The following is a 17,484-nucleotide window of genomic DNA, read 5'->3' on the forward strand; positions in this document are numbered from 1 at the left end:
AGAGTATCTCCATTACACTCTACATAAGTGAGGGAAACCTGTCTTAGGAGACCACTAAAGAAATCAGCAGGAGTTAGTTAACTGAAGGTCAAACAAAATGTCGTGATAAGCATTGGGGGATACTGTTAAAGTAATCACTGTGGATAAGGGATTGGCTGACTGTCAAGATGCCTATGCACATCTCTAACATGAAAATGAAGATGGGAATTAAAACAGCAGAAATGGCCTCTTTGTTTTTGTGTAAGCTTGAACACCTCCTATCAATGAACAATATTAAAATATATATATTTTTTCTATACATGGAAATTGTGAAACCATAAGACCTCCTATAATGGAATTGTTCCATAGATAGTATCTAAAATGACGCTTCCTCGAGGTCAAGTAGCCCCCTGACTACTTTTTTCAGTGTATATTTTTTTCTGAAGATATTGAAAAATATGCCAATTGTTAGAAAGAAAACAAGATAAAGCACTTAAAATGCCACAAGTTAGGAAAACTCACTGCCGGGGTCCAGTCCTGGTGGAGTCAGGAGTTTCAAAGGGGAGATGGCTTCGGCGATCAGGATACGATAGAATTAAAGATATAAAGAGTGGTTAAATAAGGATAGGTCAGTGAGAAAATTCAGTGGAGAAAAGAGCCTGAATAACTTGGTTTACGTGGAGAGCTAATAAAATTCCAAAATAAGGAATTTACGTCACCTACATAGGCCGCAGGCGTCCTCCCATTCTCCCGAAGGAGAGGAGACACTAAGGCCTCCCCAGTCAGATCTTAGAAGCCCAGGCATAGTTAGCAGGCTTGACGAGCCTCCACGCTCCAATTCAGCCAGAAGGTGAGAGAAAGAACAACATGGAGAGACCAAGTTTCGGTAAACAAGGCCCACACTTTATTTTCCAAAGTAGTTTTTATACCTTAAGTTGTGCATAGAGTATAATGGGGGAAGGGGTAGAGTCAGCAGTAAGCCAGGCTTTCTTCCTGAAAACTTATCATATGCAAAAGTTTAGGTGAATTACATCATCTTCTGGCCAAGAGGCCTGTTAACATTTTGTGACTCTTTCTTCAGAAAACTTATTTTTCTCTAAAGGTGATTATTCTGAAGTCAGGCACCACCCTCCAAAAGCATTAGATAAAGTTGCATTCCTATAGGGCAAAGGTGTGGTGGGCTATAACAAGAAAAGAATTAACTCAAAGGTCCAAGGTTACAAACATTAAAGCTACTACTTACATTTCTATACACCAATTATATCAATCAATACATTGCCAGGGACACAGTAGGTAAGGGATATGGAGACTTAGCAGCAAACATTGGCCCAACAAGTGAAAAACCCTTCACGAATACAATTTCTAATCAATCTTTTAACTGCCCAAAGGAATCTGTATTTAGACAGTTTAGAACATCTCATGCCTCTCACAGTTGGGAGGCTCTGAACAATCACATTTGGCCAGAAAAACCTATTCAGGCAAGCTAGAGGACTTCCAAAGGAGTTTGTAGGTTGAAACACTATCACACCCAGGAACTTTATTAACTGGAGCTGTAAGTTAACTCTTTTTTCAGAGAGAGGTAGTGGGGGACAGCCCCCCATAAAGTCAGAGGTGTAGGTGAGAGCACAAAGCAGAAAATAGGCAGACTCTGGTTTTGAGGGTAGATGCTCGAGAATTTCCAGGGGGACTCCTGAGGCTCGATCCCGCCTTTGCATATGCTGAGCCTCCTTCCTCATGACCTTTGCCATGGGTGGAGTTCCTCACGCTGGCTCCTGGCAACTCACTCTTTTTATGTTTTTCTATTTCCTATTTGTCAAGATCTATTAATGTACCTATTATAATAATGTATATTTATTTTTTACCCAGTAAAGTAAAATAAAAAAAGTGAAAGTGTTAGTCACTCGGTTGTGTCTGGCACTTTTCATTAAATATTTTGGATTGGTCCTTTTTCTTCCTTTGGCTTAATTATTTTCATCATCTTGGAAAGATCATGTAAAACATCCTTAAAAATGATTACAGAAACTTTCATCTAATCAGTCTGAAATTCCTCTAAGGGAAGTTAAAGAAAATGAAGTCAATTATTTGGACTTATTCAGCACAAGTCTGTACTGTCCTTGTTCAGGTAAAGAAAATATTTCCAGAGAAGAGGAGATACAAGTAGGACAAGGGAGCCTGTCACATAGGTGGAAGCCTTTCTTCTCAGTGGGTCTGCAAGTTGGCATTGTAGTTCCCTCTGACTGGGGGTTTCTCTAAACACCTTGTAGTTATAAGAGGGCAGGGTGATAAAGGACAGGGAATATGTAGGGACTTGATCACTTCTTTGAACATTTCTACCTCAGAAACTAGACTAACTGGAATGAGACTCTGCTCAGAACTGCTGACCTGTCCAAATATTCAAGTCCTGTCCACAAGATAAAAAGGATCCTTCCTATATGGATTAATATACCAAAAAGGTATATGCTTTCCCTAGCATGTAACTATGAGAAAACACAAGCATTTGGCCCTGGTATTCAAAATGACATGACTTTAGGATTTTATTCTGTACAGTGTTTGTTATAATTTAGAGTGCCAGGAGAAATTAAATAACAATATTGTGTGTGTGTGTTTGCTCAGTCACTCAGTTGTGTCTGACTGTGACCCCATGGACTGTAACCTGCCAGGCTCTTCTGTCCATGAGGATTTTCCAGGCAAGAATACTGGAGTGGGTTGTCATTTCCTCCTCCAGGGGATCTTCCTGCCCCAGGGATCGAACCTGCAGCTCCTCTGACTCCTGCACTGGCAGGCAGATTCTTTACCACTGTACCACTTGGGAAGCTCAAATAACAGGACTGCTGCAAGTAAATGTTGTGCTTTTGACCTGACACAGAATGAGCAACTAAACTAGGAGAAAGGACAGCTAGGTGTTATGAAGGTGAAAAAATACTGCTCCATTGCAGGCATTCATCTCATTAATAGGATGATTAGACTGTGAGTCACATTAGACTGTTGTCTGTGTCCAACAGGATGCTTTCTTCTACCCGTTTGAGACTTGGATGTTATTTGCATAGGACTAACACATAAAACAGTAACTATACTAAAAATAAAATGTTATTTCTTAATGTCTTTCTAGATATAAAATGTAGGAGAGGGAAATGGCAACCCACTCCAGTATTCTTGTCTAGAGAATCCTGTGGACAGAGGAGCCTGGTGGGCTGCTGTCCATAGGGTCGCACAGAGTTGGACATGATTGAAGTGACTTAGCAGCAGCAGCAGATATAAAATGAAGTATGTACAAAACACACAAATATTTCCACATATGCTGTCTTGAACCATAACCATGTATGAAAAGTAGAGTCTTGGGACCTCCCTGGTGGTCCAGTGGTCAACAGTCCACACTTCCACTATGGGGGGAACTGGTTCAGGTTCCATCCCTGGTCGGGGAACTAAAATCCCACATGCCTCCAGGTGCAGCCAAAAAAAAAAGGAGAGTCTTAGTTTCAATAATCAATTGTTCACATGGACTCAGGAGATTTTACTTCCAGTTTTAGAAGTAAAGGTTTGAATAGTGGATTGAGACATCCTGCTGACCTAATTTTGAATGGTTAAATTCATATGTGTTTATATATTCTGATTGGAAGGTAAAAAACTTATCGTGCTTGCATCAAATCAGATGAAAAAAATTTTGTTATAAAAAATGACTGATAATAATGTACTTGGAAATGAATAGAATTAAAAATTGAAAATTTTTTAGGTATGTGATATCCATATATGATTCTTTGCATATAACTATGCCAAAGAGTTGCCTGAGATTGGATCAACATTTAAAATATGACTCCTCTCAGACTATAAATGGTCTTTGACACCAAATTACTTTAGCTGGTGAATGTTAGAATCTACTTTTTATTTTCTGCTTTAATTACATATTTTTTTTACTAAAATCTTTTTTGTTTTGGTGTTTTTTTATTTGTTTTTTTTTAACTTAAAAATGAGCAAGTTCTTTGCTAGTCAAATCAATTGCTCCTTTTCAAATCAATTGCTCCTTCAAAAAGGACATAAGAAAGGAGACAAAGAGTGTGAGAAGGAGGGAGTTTGGGGAAAATTAAAGACAAGAGTTGAAAGCAATGATCAAAATCCTCATTTGACACTATTTTTTCTTCTGGTGTCCTGAGGTCCTCCATAGCTAATGGCACTGCATGCCATTCTTCACAGTTTTTAGGACTGTACCTTATAAAATTTTTAAAAGAAATTTCAAATATGTCCTTTGAACAAATAACCATGACCATTTCTCCTCTGATAGATATAAACTTCCCATTCCAGAAGACCAAATAAAATCAACTAGATTTAAATGGGTGTGAAGAAAAACCATGTTAAAAAAAGAAAAGAAATGGTATGATGCCCAGTGAAACAAATGATCACGGAATGTTGGAGCTACACAGAATGTGATTGAGTAAATTTGCCAATTAAAGCATATTTCTCTGGTCCACTGGTCTCATAATGAAATTACATACTGTTCTTCCTCTTTTTAATTTAATCACTTAAACAAGGGCTTCTTGTACTTCTATATCCTCCTAGATTTTCTTCCTTTTGGGTTTAGTCCTAAATAATGAGAAGTTCCACATATTCTGAAAACTTCCCTTTACTGTCCCACCTTATCATCCTCCATCAGCCCGTTTCCAAGTTCAAATCTTTAAATATCTGTCTCTAAAATATTTACTCAATAATAATAATAATAAAATTAAAAAAAAAAAAATTTACTCAAAATTTTCTACCATAACCACATTATCTTGAAAATAGCAGGATACTTCAGTCTCACCCAAAGCTTTACTTTTACACCTTATATGTCCATTATGGTCAATATTGGACAATTTATTAATTCTACTGATGCCTGATTTTATAGATGATGCCAGGTTTTCCATTTTTAAATTTTTGTTTTCTAATTTATTGTGTAATTTGGGGATTATTTCTGATAGTACTAATTTTTAAAATGTGAACTATTTGAGGAAATTTTTCAGTTTTAAAAAGTCAGAAAAGCAATTACATGGAAGATGCATGGCAGAAAGAATTTTCCCTCTTTCCTGCTAGCTTCTTTGGCTGGTCTAATAATTAAACTGACATAAGACAGATTACCAGGAGAAAAACAATTAACAGGAGTAAAAGCTTATGTAAGAGCAACAGTTAGAGTATGTAAAAAACAGAGTATGTAAAGCTTATGTAAAAGCAACAGTTAGAACTGAATATGGAACAACAGACTGGTTCCAAATAGGGAAAGGAGTACATCAAAGCTATATATTTTCACCCTGCTTCTTTAACTTCTATGCAGAGTACATCATGAGACATGCCGGGCTGGATGAAGAACAAGCTAGAATCAAGATTGCCAGGAGAAATATCAATAACTTCAGATATGCAGACGACACAACCCTTGAGGCAGAAAGCGAATAAGAACTAAAGAGCCTCTTGATGAACGTGAAAGAAGAGAGTGAAAAAGTTGGCTTAAAACTCAACATTCAGAAAACGAAGTTCATGGCATCCGGTCCCATCACTTCATGGCAAATGGATGGGGAAATAATGGAAACAATAAGAGACTATTTTGGGGGGATCCAAAATCACTGCAGATGGTGACTGCAGCCATAAAATTAAAAGATGCTTGCTCCTTGGAAGAAAAGCTATGACCAACCTAGACAGCATACTAAAAAGCAAAAACATTACTTTGCCAACAAAGGTCCATCTCATCAAAGCTATGGTTTTTCCAGTAGTCACGTCTGGATGTGAGAGTTGGCCTATAAAGAAAGCTGAGTGCCGAAGAATTGATGCTTTTGAACTGTGGTGTTGGAGAAGACTCTTGAGAGTCCCTTGGACTGCAAGGAGATCCAACCAGTCCATCCTAAAGAAAATCAGTACTGCATATTCATTGGAAGGACTGATGTTGAAGCTGAAACTTCAATACTTTGGCCACCTGATGTGAAGAACTGACTCATTGGGAAAGACCCTCATGCTGGGAAAGATTGAAGGCAGGAGAAGGGGATGACAGAGGATGAGATGGTCGCATGGCATCACTGACTAAATGGATGTGAGTCTGAGTAAACTCAGGTAGTTGATGATGCACAGGGAAGCGGGCCTGTTGCAGTCCATGGGGTCTCAAAGAGTCGGGTATGACTGAGCTACTGAACTGAACTGAAAAGCTTATGGGAGCCAGATACACACATGAGACTTTCTGGCAGCAAGGCAGTTGAGGCTTATATAACCTTCTCAGCTAAAGAGAAGGGGCTGGGGTCTCAATTTACAGGAAGATGGGAAGAGCAAGTGTTTGGTAAACAAATGTTTGCCATGTTATGCAGACAAGTACTTCTGATATTAAAATTTACTTTTGGTAATAGCTCTGTCCCTGGTACAGGGCCCCTATCTAAATTCTTTCAAGCAGTTAAGAGAGAGGTAGACAGCTCTTCCTGAATCACTGGGCCTTGATTGTCTTCAACTTGAAATAAACCACATGTCAAAGTGGCATCATCTGGGGTGACATTCTGCTCCCTCTTCCAGGCTAAGCTGAGTATTATAAAGCAAGAGTATATGTTTAGTACACACTGTAAGAGACTTACTGAATACCATATTTATACTGACATGGAAATCTTGATAAATTGCATAAGATCAGAATTACTGCCTAGTCTCTCACGACAGTCATTTCTGTCCACAGGAAGCAGCAACTCATAAGACAGTTTCTTGCCTTAGAAAAACAAAAATGGACTTCCCTCATGGTACAGTGGATAAGAATTCACCTGCCAAAGCAGGAGACATGGGTTCAATCCCTGGTACAGGAAGATTCCACATACTGTGGGATAACTAAGCCAGTATACCACAACTATTGAGCCTGTGCTTTAGAGCCCATGATTCAAGACAAGGGAAACCACTGCAATGAGAAGCCCGAGCACTGCAACAAAGAGCAGCCCCTGCTCACCACAACTAGAGAAAGACCACTCACAGCAACGAAGACCCAGCACAACCAAAAATAAACAAATTAATAAAGAAAAAGAAAAGCAAAAGTGCTTTTAGAGCTGATTTTGTGTTCTGTGATAGAACAAGCAATGCCACCAGAGGCAGGTCACTTTTGATGTCTAAGAGGAAATGCCTTGTTTATTTTTTCGTCCACCAACCTCTTCTGACCTACAAAGAACCTCAAAGTATCTCCCACCCTTTCTATTGTGTTCATCAATATAACCTTAATGCTCAGAATAGTGCTAGAAAAATAGTAAGTGATCAATAAGTATTTTGATATTAAGTAATTAAAAGAAAATCTGAATCTACTGCTCTAGATACCATTTAATTAATTCCCTTCTATTTCAAAATTAAACTTAATATAAGAAGGTGCTTGATATTTATTGTCCCTTCTTCCTCATATCCAGACACTTCTAAGCCCAACAAAAGTTAATTGTCTATGTACACCATTAAAATAAAACTTCTGTATATGGCACTGTGTAGCAGCCCATTCCGGAGCTGTTTTTTCTCTCATCTTCCAAACTGACCTTCTCATGGCAGATGACTCTTTGAAGTTCCCTTTGTTCCTGAAACTCATCTCACACTTTTATAATGAGATAGGACCTCTATTTCTCTCCTTCCCCTTCCTGGTTATAACCCCAGATTCTTCTGAGAATCTATTTAATAACTAGCTTAGGGAGAGGTTAAAAGTATGGATTCTGGAATCAGATTTCCTGGTTCAAATTCTGGCTCCTCTTATTACAAGAGCTTTGGAGCGTGCTCCTAAACCTCTCTAGCCACTACAAACCATTACAGCCTCTGTAAAATAAGGGAAAGAATTTTACCTACTTCAGATAAAATAAGGTAAAACACAGAGTCCTTAACAATGCCACATGTATTGATCATCATGAGAGACTGAAGAACAACATCTAAACGCATTTCATTTCCAGATCCTACAGCTGGACAATTACTCATGCACAATTCCACTTTTGCTCTCATCTACTCATCCAGTCGGTTACAGTATACTATCTAAATCTGCTCAAAATGTTCTCCAAATCTATCTCTCCACATCTAGTCCTTGTCTAGAGTTTTGCAGATGTGGTCTTGGTTTTGGGGCACTGGGTCAGATATTGGTCAAGAAGAGAAACTAACATGTGTCAGAGTACAGTGGTTGTTCTAAACTTATTTTGTTTTGTTTTCTTTTTTATTGAAATATAATTGCTTTACGATGTTGTGTTAGTTTCTGCTGTACAATGAAATGAATCAGCCATATATGTTCATATATCCCTTCCCTCCTGGACCTGCCTCCCTCTCATCCCCTCATCCACCCCTCTAGGTCATCACAGAGCACCAAGCAGAGCTTCCTATACTTTATAGCAGCTTCCCACTAGCTATATACTTTACACATGGTAGTACATATTTGTCAATCCCAGTCCCCCAGTTCATCCCACCCTCCCCTTCCCCGTGTCCACATCCATTCTCTATGTCTGTATCTCTATTCCTGCCTTGGAAATAGGTTCATCTGTATCACTTTTCTAGATTCCATATATATGTCTTAATATATGATATTTGTTTTTTTCTCTTTCTGACTTACTTTGTATGACAGACTCTAGGTCCACCCATGTCTCTATAGATGACCTTATCTCATTCATTTTGTTTCCAAACAGTCGTGTAAAGTAGGTATTATTCCCCCCCACCCTCGCCCCAGTCAGTAGACAAAGTGGCTAAGAGTTCCAACAAGCCAGCTACCTTGACCCAGGTAACACAGTTGACAAGTATAATAAATGCAAGAACTGAAATTTCCCATTAATATCAAGTTATGCCTTCTTTGTTTCTTAAGCATTGCATCAATTAAAACTCCTAAGGAAAGAAAAGGGTGGGGAGAACTCTTCAGGGATATTTCTTAAGGAAAATTGAGGTAATAAATATACCCTGAAAAGATGTAGGTATTGGCATTTTTTGAGTGTTTTTGACGTCTCAAGACGACTCTGAAGCTGTATTAGATAATGAGATTGTAAATGTTTCTGAGTTAAATTAGGCTTTATCTAAAAAAAGTTCTACTTCTGTTTGCTTTATTGACTATGCCAAAGCCTTTGACTGTGTGGATCACAACAAACTGTGGAAAATATTTAAAGAGATGAAAACACCAGACCACCTGACATGCCTCCAGAGAAATCTGTATGCAGGTCAGGAAGCAACAGTTAGAACTGGACATGGAACAACAGACTGGTTACAAATAGGGAAAGGAGTACGTCAAGGCTGTATATTGTCACCCTGCTTATTTAACTTATATGCAGAGTACATCATGAGAAATGCTGGGCTGGATGAAGCACAAGCTGGAATCAAGATTGCCAGGAGAAATATCAATAACCTCAGATATGCAGATGACACCACCCTTAAGGCAGAAAACGAATAAGAACTAAAAAGCTTCTGATGAAAGTGAAAGAGGAGAGTGAAAAAGTTGGCTTAAAACTTAACATTCAGAAAACTAAGATCATGGTATCTGGTCATATCACTTCATGACAAATAGATGGAGAAACAATGGAAAGAGTGAGAGACTTTATTTTGGGGGAGGCTCCAAAATCACTGCAGATGGTGACCACAACCATGAAATTAAGATGCTTGCTCCTTGGAAGAAAAGTTACGACCAACCTAGACAGCATATTAAAAAGCAAAGACATTACTTTGCCAACAAAGGTCCATCTTGTCAAAGCTATGGGTTTTTCCAGTAGTCATATATAGATGTGAGAGTTGGACTATAAAGAAAGCTGAGTGCCAAAGAATTGATGCTTTTGAACTGTGGTGTGGTGTTGGAGAAGACTCTTGAGAGTCCCTTGGACTGCAAGGAGATCTAACCAGTCCATCCTAAAGGAAATCAGTACTGAATGTTCTTTGGAAGGACTGATGCTGAAGCTGAAACTCCAGTACTTTGGCCACCTGATGCGAAGAGCTGACTCACTGGAAAAGACCCTGATGCTGGGGAAGATCGAAGGCGGGAGGAGAAGGGGATGACAGAAGATGAGATGATTGGATGGCATCACCACCTCAATGGACAAGAGTTTGAGTAAGCTCTTGGAATTGGTAATGAACAGGGAAGCCTGGTGTACTGCAGTCCATGGGGTCACAAAGAGTTGGACACGACTGAGCAACTGAACTGAACTGAAAAGTAGTTCACTGCACGCTAGCTCTTGAAAGCCTCTGGTCCTTGTAAGTCATAATACACAATGACTTCAACTGATGCTTTTACTAAATATAATCAAGAATATTCTGCAAAGCAAATAGACTATCCTTTATACAGTAGTAGGCACTAATGACAGGGTTTCCCTGATGGTTCAGTGGTAAAGAATCTGCTTGCAAGGCAGGAGTCACAGGTGTGATCCCTGGGTTGGAAGGATCCCCTGGAGAAGAAAATGGCAACCCACTCCAGTATTCTTGCCTAGAAAATTCCATGGATGGAGGAGCCTGGCAGGCTGCTGTCCATAGGGTTGCAAAGAATCAGACTCGACTGAGCATACACAGGCAAGCAGGCACTAATAACTGGATTGCATAGGTTTATTTAATCTAGTCTGGTCGGAGAAGGCAATGGCACCCCACTCCAGTACTCTTGCCTGGACAATCCCATGGATGGAAGAGCCTGGTAGGCTGCAGTCCATGGGGTTGCTAAGAGTCAGACATGACTGAGCAACTTTACTTTCACTTTTCACTTTCATGCATTGGAGAAGGAAATGGCAACCCACTCCAGTGTTCTTGTCTGGAGAATCCCAGGGATGGGGGAGCCTGGTGGGCTGCCGTCTATGGGGTCACACAGAGTCGGACACGACTGAAGTGACTCAGCAGCAGCAGCAGGACAGTGAAGTATTGGCATCTATCTGGTATATTTCTAGAGCTCTAAAGCAAGCAAACAAGAAGCAAATGGAACAATTTATTCCCCATATAACTCAGTAAAGTAAGATCAAATCTTACAATGTAGACCTTGCCCACTCTATGATGATATAAGCTTATCTAAGAATTGACCAGAAAGCCCTTAGATGTGCTTTTAAAATAAACTGTGGCCCTACTTCATAAAATAATATTTCATGATATTACTTCATGATTAGACTACTGCAGTTTTCTTCTCAAGTAATTTTTTTAACAGTTAAAATGAACTATTTTCAGGCTCCTCACCGTGCAAAGCAGGAGAGATATAAAGACTCTTTTTGATCTGGTGTCTGGTATTAATTTAAATTGAATATTCACTACTTGAGTTTATTGCAGCAGATGTCCTCAGCTACCCAATTATTTTAGCACAATTTGGCACATATATAATTTTAAAAGAACTTTTATCTAGGCAAAGCATTTAATTTCCTACCAAATTAATCCCTTTGGAACATTACACTGGATGCCATGGTGATTAAAAAATAGACTCTTTCATAACAGCAAGTTGCTCCAGTAAATACCCAGTACTCTGCACAAATGGAAGATCTGCATTTATTTCCTCTGTTATATATGGTGCAGGTTTCCTTATTACTAATTACATGCTCTTTCTTAGCTCAGGCATTTTTAATAACAACTTGTGCTATGCCCTTTCCTTGATAATTCTGGGGTTTTCTGTTCCCGTTTGGAGGAGAAGGTATGATTTTGATGACCCCAAAAAGACAACAAATGTGGACTGTCCCAGAATTCTTTAGCAATGTGGTCTAGAACAGGAAGGATCAAAGAACTTTCTCTTGAAAATTTTGCTTAGCTAAATGGCATGTACCACAATGCGCACTTTCAATACTTATTTAATATAGGTTAACATCTCCCAGTTCCTGGAGCTGTGTAACAAATCATCCTAAAGCATTCTGGAGTAAAACAACTATTTAATTATGGGCACAGAGTCTGTGGATTAGATATTTAAGTACAGCAGAGCAGGGCTGGTTTGACTGTGGTTCATGATGGCTGGGCCCTCAACTGGCAAGGCTCAAAGACTAGGGATAAGGTAATGGCTGAGAACTACAATCATGTGGAAGCTCCTTTGCAAGCATGCCTGGCACATAGGTTGGATAGGCTGGGAGGCTTAGCTAGAAATGTTGACTGAAACATTTATATACAGTCTTTCTCAATGGTTTTGGTTTCTCAATATATGGTGACTACTTTCTGAGGGGAAGCGTTCTAGAAGAGGGCATACAGAGAGCAAGCATTCCAAAAGAACCAAGTGACAGCTAATCTAACCTTAGCATTCACATGGCATCATTCCTTCTAAATAGTTATAAGCAAATCACCAAGGTCAATCTAGATTCAAGGAGAAAAGAAACAAATATAATCACTTAATAAGAGAAGTTCAATTTGTGGACACACAGTAAGCCCCTACATACGAAAAAGCTCTGTTCCCAGAGCATGTTCATAATTCCAATGTGTTCATAAATCCAATAAAATTAGCCTAGATATCCAACTAACATAATCAGCTATATAGTACTGTACTATACTAGGTTTATGATATTTTTCACAGAAATAATACATAAAAAACAAACACTTTCAATCTTACAGTAAAGTACCTTGAAAAGTACAGAAGTATAGTAAAACAGCTGACATACAGGGGCTGGCATTGAGGGAACAGGCATGAAGAGTTACTGATTGGAAGAGGGAGAAGAGGTGGGAAATGGTAGAGCTGAAGGGTGGTCAGCAATAGGAGACAGAGGACAAGGTGCAATTTCACTCACACCTGAAGTTGATGGCACAGACTCTGGTTCCTTGCTGGATTCAATTCTATCTACCCTGTTTAAAAAATGATCCAGTGATGTCTGGATGTGGTGGTTTAGTCCCTAAGTCGTGTCCAACTCTTACAACCCCATGGACCATAGCCTGCCATGCTCCTCTGTCCATGGGATTTCCCAGGCAAAAATACTGGAGTGGGATGCCATTCCTTTCCGCAGGGGATCTTCCTGACCCAGGGATTGAACCCTCATCTCTTGCATTGCAGGCAGATTCTTTACTACTGAGCCACCAGGGAAGCCCTGATGTCAGGGTAGTAGCTCTTTTTTTCTCATCATGGATGACACAGTAGCACTGGATTGCATTTGGAATGGGTGCTACAACCTTTGTGTCCTTGGTATACTGTTCTACATTGAGGTCCAGTGCCTCAAAAGGTAACAATGTCTCCTCACATAAAGAAAATCCCCTTACCATTTCCGGAGTCATAAATCTCTTCAGTTTTTCAGTTCCATCTTCTTCCTCTTATCTCTCTCCATCCTTTCTCTGGGCCTCCACTTCTATCAGGTCTTCATTAATCAGCTCTTCATGTTGCACCCATTACCTCCCATCTGAAGCAAAGTTCCAAAGAACAGCAAGGAGAGATAAGAAAGCCTTCCTATGTGATCAGTGCAAAGAACTAGAGGAAAACAATAGAATGGGAAAGACTAGAGGTCTCTTGAAGAAAATTAGAGATACTGAGGGAACATTTCATGCAAAGATGGGTACAATAAAAGACAGAAATGGTATGGACCTAACAGAAGCAGAAGAGATTAAGAAGAGGTGGCAAGAATACACAGAAGAACTATACAAAAAAGGTTCTAATTATCTGGATAACCACGATGGGGTGATCACTCACCTAGAACCAGACATTATGGAGTGTGAAGTCAAGTGGGCCTTAGGAAGCATCACTACTAACAAAGCTAGTGGAGGTGATTGAATTTCAGCTGAGCTAAATCCTAAAAGATGATGCTGTTAAAGTGCCGTGCTCAATATGCCAGCTAATTTGGAAAACTCAGCAGTGGCCATAGGACAGGAAAAAGTCAGTTTTCATTCCAATCCCAATGAAGGGCAATGCCAAAGAACGTAACTACTACACAATCACACCCATTTCACATGCTAGCAAGACAATCCTCAAAATCCTTCAATATTATGTGAACCAAAAACTTCCAGATGTACAAGCTGGATTTAGAAAAGGCAGAGGAACCAGAGATCAAATTGCCAACATCCGTTGGATCATAGAAAAACCAAGGAATACTAGAAAAGCATCTACTTCTGCTTGATTGACTACACTAAAGCCTTTTTTTGTTGTTGTTGTAATCACAACAAACTGGAAAATTCTTAAAAAGATAGGAATACCAGACTACCTGACCACCTCCTGAGAAACCTGTATGCAGGTCAAGAAGCAACAGTTAGAACTGGATGTGGAACAACAGACTGGTTCCAAATCAGGAAAGGATTATGTCAAGGCTCTAAATTGTCACTCTGCTTATTTAACTTATATGCAGAGTACACCATGTGAAATGCCAGACTGGATGAAGCACAAGCTGGAATCAAGATTGCCAGGAGAAATATCAACATCCTCAGATATGCAGACGACACCACCCTTATGGCAGAAAGAGAAGAGGAGCTAAAGAGTCTCCGGATGAAGATGAAAGAGGAGAGTCAAAAAGCTGGCTTAAAACTCAACATTCAAAAAACTAAGATCATGGCATCTGGTCCCATCACTTCATGGCAAACAGATGGAGAAACAATGGAAACAGTGACAGTCTTTACTTTCTTGGGCTCCAAAATCACCTTGCACAGTGACTGCAGCTATGAAATTAAAAGACCCTTGCTCCTTGGAAGAAAACCTATGACCAACCTAGACAGCATATTAAAAAGCAGATTCATTACCTTGCTGACAAAGGTGAAAGTTGGACCATAAAGAAGGCTGAATGCTGAAGAAATGATGCTTTTGAACTGTGGAGTTGGAGAAGACTCTTGAGAGTCCCTTGGAAAACAAGGAGATCAAACCAGTCAATCCTAAAGGAAACAAATCCTGAATATTCTTTGGAAGGAATGATGCTGAAGCTGAATGAAACTCCAGTACTTTTTCCACCTGATGCAAAGAGCCAACTCATTAGAAAAGACCCTGATTCTGAGAAAGATTGAAAGCAGGAGGAGAAGGAGGTGACAGAGGATGAGATGGTTGGATGGCATCATTGACTAAATGGACATGAGTTTGAGCAAACTCTGGGAGATGGTGAAGGATAGGGAAGCTTGGCATGCAGCAGTCCATGGGGTAGCAAAGAGTCAGACATGACTGAGTGACTGAACAATAACAACAACATGTTGCACAGCAAGGAGTTTAGTGAAGTCATCCTATTGCAGATCTAGCTTCATCTTCTCCCAGAGGGTCATTAAGTTACTGAATGTCTCTTTGGATTCCTCATCCACCTTCTCAAATCCACATAAACTGTGGACAAACTGTGGGCCAAAGTTCTTCCAAACCCCATATACAGTGATGGCTGTAACCTCTCATCAAGCAAAGTCAATGTTTTTAATGTCCTTGTAGTTATTAGTTTGTTCCTGATTCATCATTCGCCTTTGTTGCCTGAAGAAAAATACGATGTAAATAATATTTCTTTAAAATTGCTATAACTCCCTGGTACATGGGTTGGATGAATAATATTATTTGGTGGTAGATGCAATATTTTGATGTTGGAATGAAAGTCATCCATAAATGTGGGGTGGCCTGCACTGTAGAGTAGCACAAGAATGTTCAGTGGAGCATCCTTCTCCAAGCAATATTTCTCTACCTCTAGGGTAAAGTGGCGGAGAAGGCAATGACACCCCACTCCAGTACTTTGCCTGGAAAATCCCATGGATGGAAGAGCCTGGTAGGCTGCAGTCCATGGGGTCGCTAAGAGTTGGACACGACTGAGCGACGTCACTTTCACTTTTCACTTTCATGCATTGGAGAAGGAAATGGCACCCCACTCCAGTACTCTTGCCTGGAGAATCCCAGGGACGGGGGACCCTGGTGGGCTGCCGTCTATGGGGTCGCACAGAGTCGGACACGACTGAAGCGACTTAGCAGCAGCAGCAGCAGCATCAGGGTAAAGTGGTGGAAAAAACAGTCTTGGAAAATGATCTGTATAACCCAGGCTTTGGGGTTACTCTTCCACACAACAGGAAGAGAGCCCTTGGCTGTGTTTCTACTCTTGGGTCTCTGAATGATAAACTAAGGACCTGAGGCTTTAGCTTCATATCGCCAGAAGCATAGCCAAAAAACAACAGATTTAGCCTATCCTTTACTGCTTCATAGCCTGGCATTAACTTTTCCTCCTTACTGATGTAACTTCAGTCTGGCATCTTTTCCAGTACAGTCCTGTCTCATCCACATTAAAAAAAACCTGCTCAGGTAAGCATGTGCCTTCATCAATAATTTCTTGAAGTGTTTCAAAAAATTCCCAGGCAGCTACCATATCTGTACTATATACAGACCTTTGTTTAAGTCTTCATAAAGGCTTTTAGCTTTTCTCTTGAATCAGCATTAATCATGAGCAAGACTATGCTGATGCTGATGCAGAGCCTACATTCATACACTGAGCAGTTTCTCCATCTCCATCACTTTTCCACACTATTTTGATATTATTGTAAATATCATCAGCACAGCAGCCTGCATGTGTTCCATGATCTTGTCCTTGTTCTTTAGAATCATGCTGATTGTTGAACAATTCATGTTATAAGACTGAGTGACCTTACAATCTTGTCTATGATCTTTTTGCCTCACTTCTCTCTCTTAATTATATTCACTTTTGTTTCCATCTTCATCACTTGGTGCTCCTTAGCAGTACCAGCTTCATCACTGCTGCTTTTATGCTTGCTTCCAGATACCCTGGGCTTGAATAAAGATATTGTACTACTGTATTCTATACAGTACTGTAAAGTACACAAAAGCATAACCACTTGTAGAGAATGAACACATGTAACAAGGCACACCAGACACATGAACTAACGTGATTGGACATGCGAATGTATGTTCTTACATTTGAAAGTCCACAACCTGAAAGTTCGTATGTAGGATACTTATTGTATTTAAAAACCACAAACAGATCAGCAAGGAAGGAAAGAAAGAGAAAGATATTTTGTATATGTTTAAGATTGTAGGCTATATGTAACCATTATGCATCTCTCAGCCAAGAGGAGAGGCACTGAAGTTTAAGTAGAGTGGGTAACAATATATTCACTATACATGTTGAAGCTCAACTTTGAATTCTGGTTGGGAAATCTTGATTGCATGTCTTGATTACATTTCTTTATAATATGTACAGTTCTAGTGACATTAGCTTTCTAATGGTTAGTAACAGAAGCAGAATTCTTTAATTGCTACAAGGCAATAGCAAGATTAAAATAAATGATAAAAAATAAAACAGAAGCATATAAATAAGCATTGTTGACAACTGTCTCTAGTCATCTGTTTTAGTTTGTGTTCCCCCAAAATTAGATATTAAGGAAAAGCCTTGGATGCATGCTGTTTATTTGGGAGGTGATCTGAGAAAGCATAAATAAAAAAGTGAGGAAAGTGATAAAAACCAACAGAATATGTTAATGCATAGGTATTAATAATTACTGTAGGCAATTGGCACTCAGTCTGCTGAGGACCACCTTAGGAATCATAAGTAACATGCCTCAGCATCACTTCTCCCTAAGTAGTAAAAGGCTGGAACATTTAACCATCTATGACTGTACCTATCATTTTGAGGGCTGGGATGAGATGTATTAGGGACTCCACACTTGCCCACTGCTCTCATTTGCAGTAAGCATTATGCCCTGCTGCCAAGAAAACCCTTAGAGAAGAAGAGA

Source organism: Bos javanicus, chromosome X (assembly GCF_032452875.1).
Source record: "Bos javanicus breed banteng chromosome X, ARS-OSU_banteng_1.0, whole genome shotgun sequence".
Taxonomy (NCBI): Eukaryota; Metazoa; Chordata; class Mammalia; order Artiodactyla; family Bovidae; genus Bos; species Bos javanicus.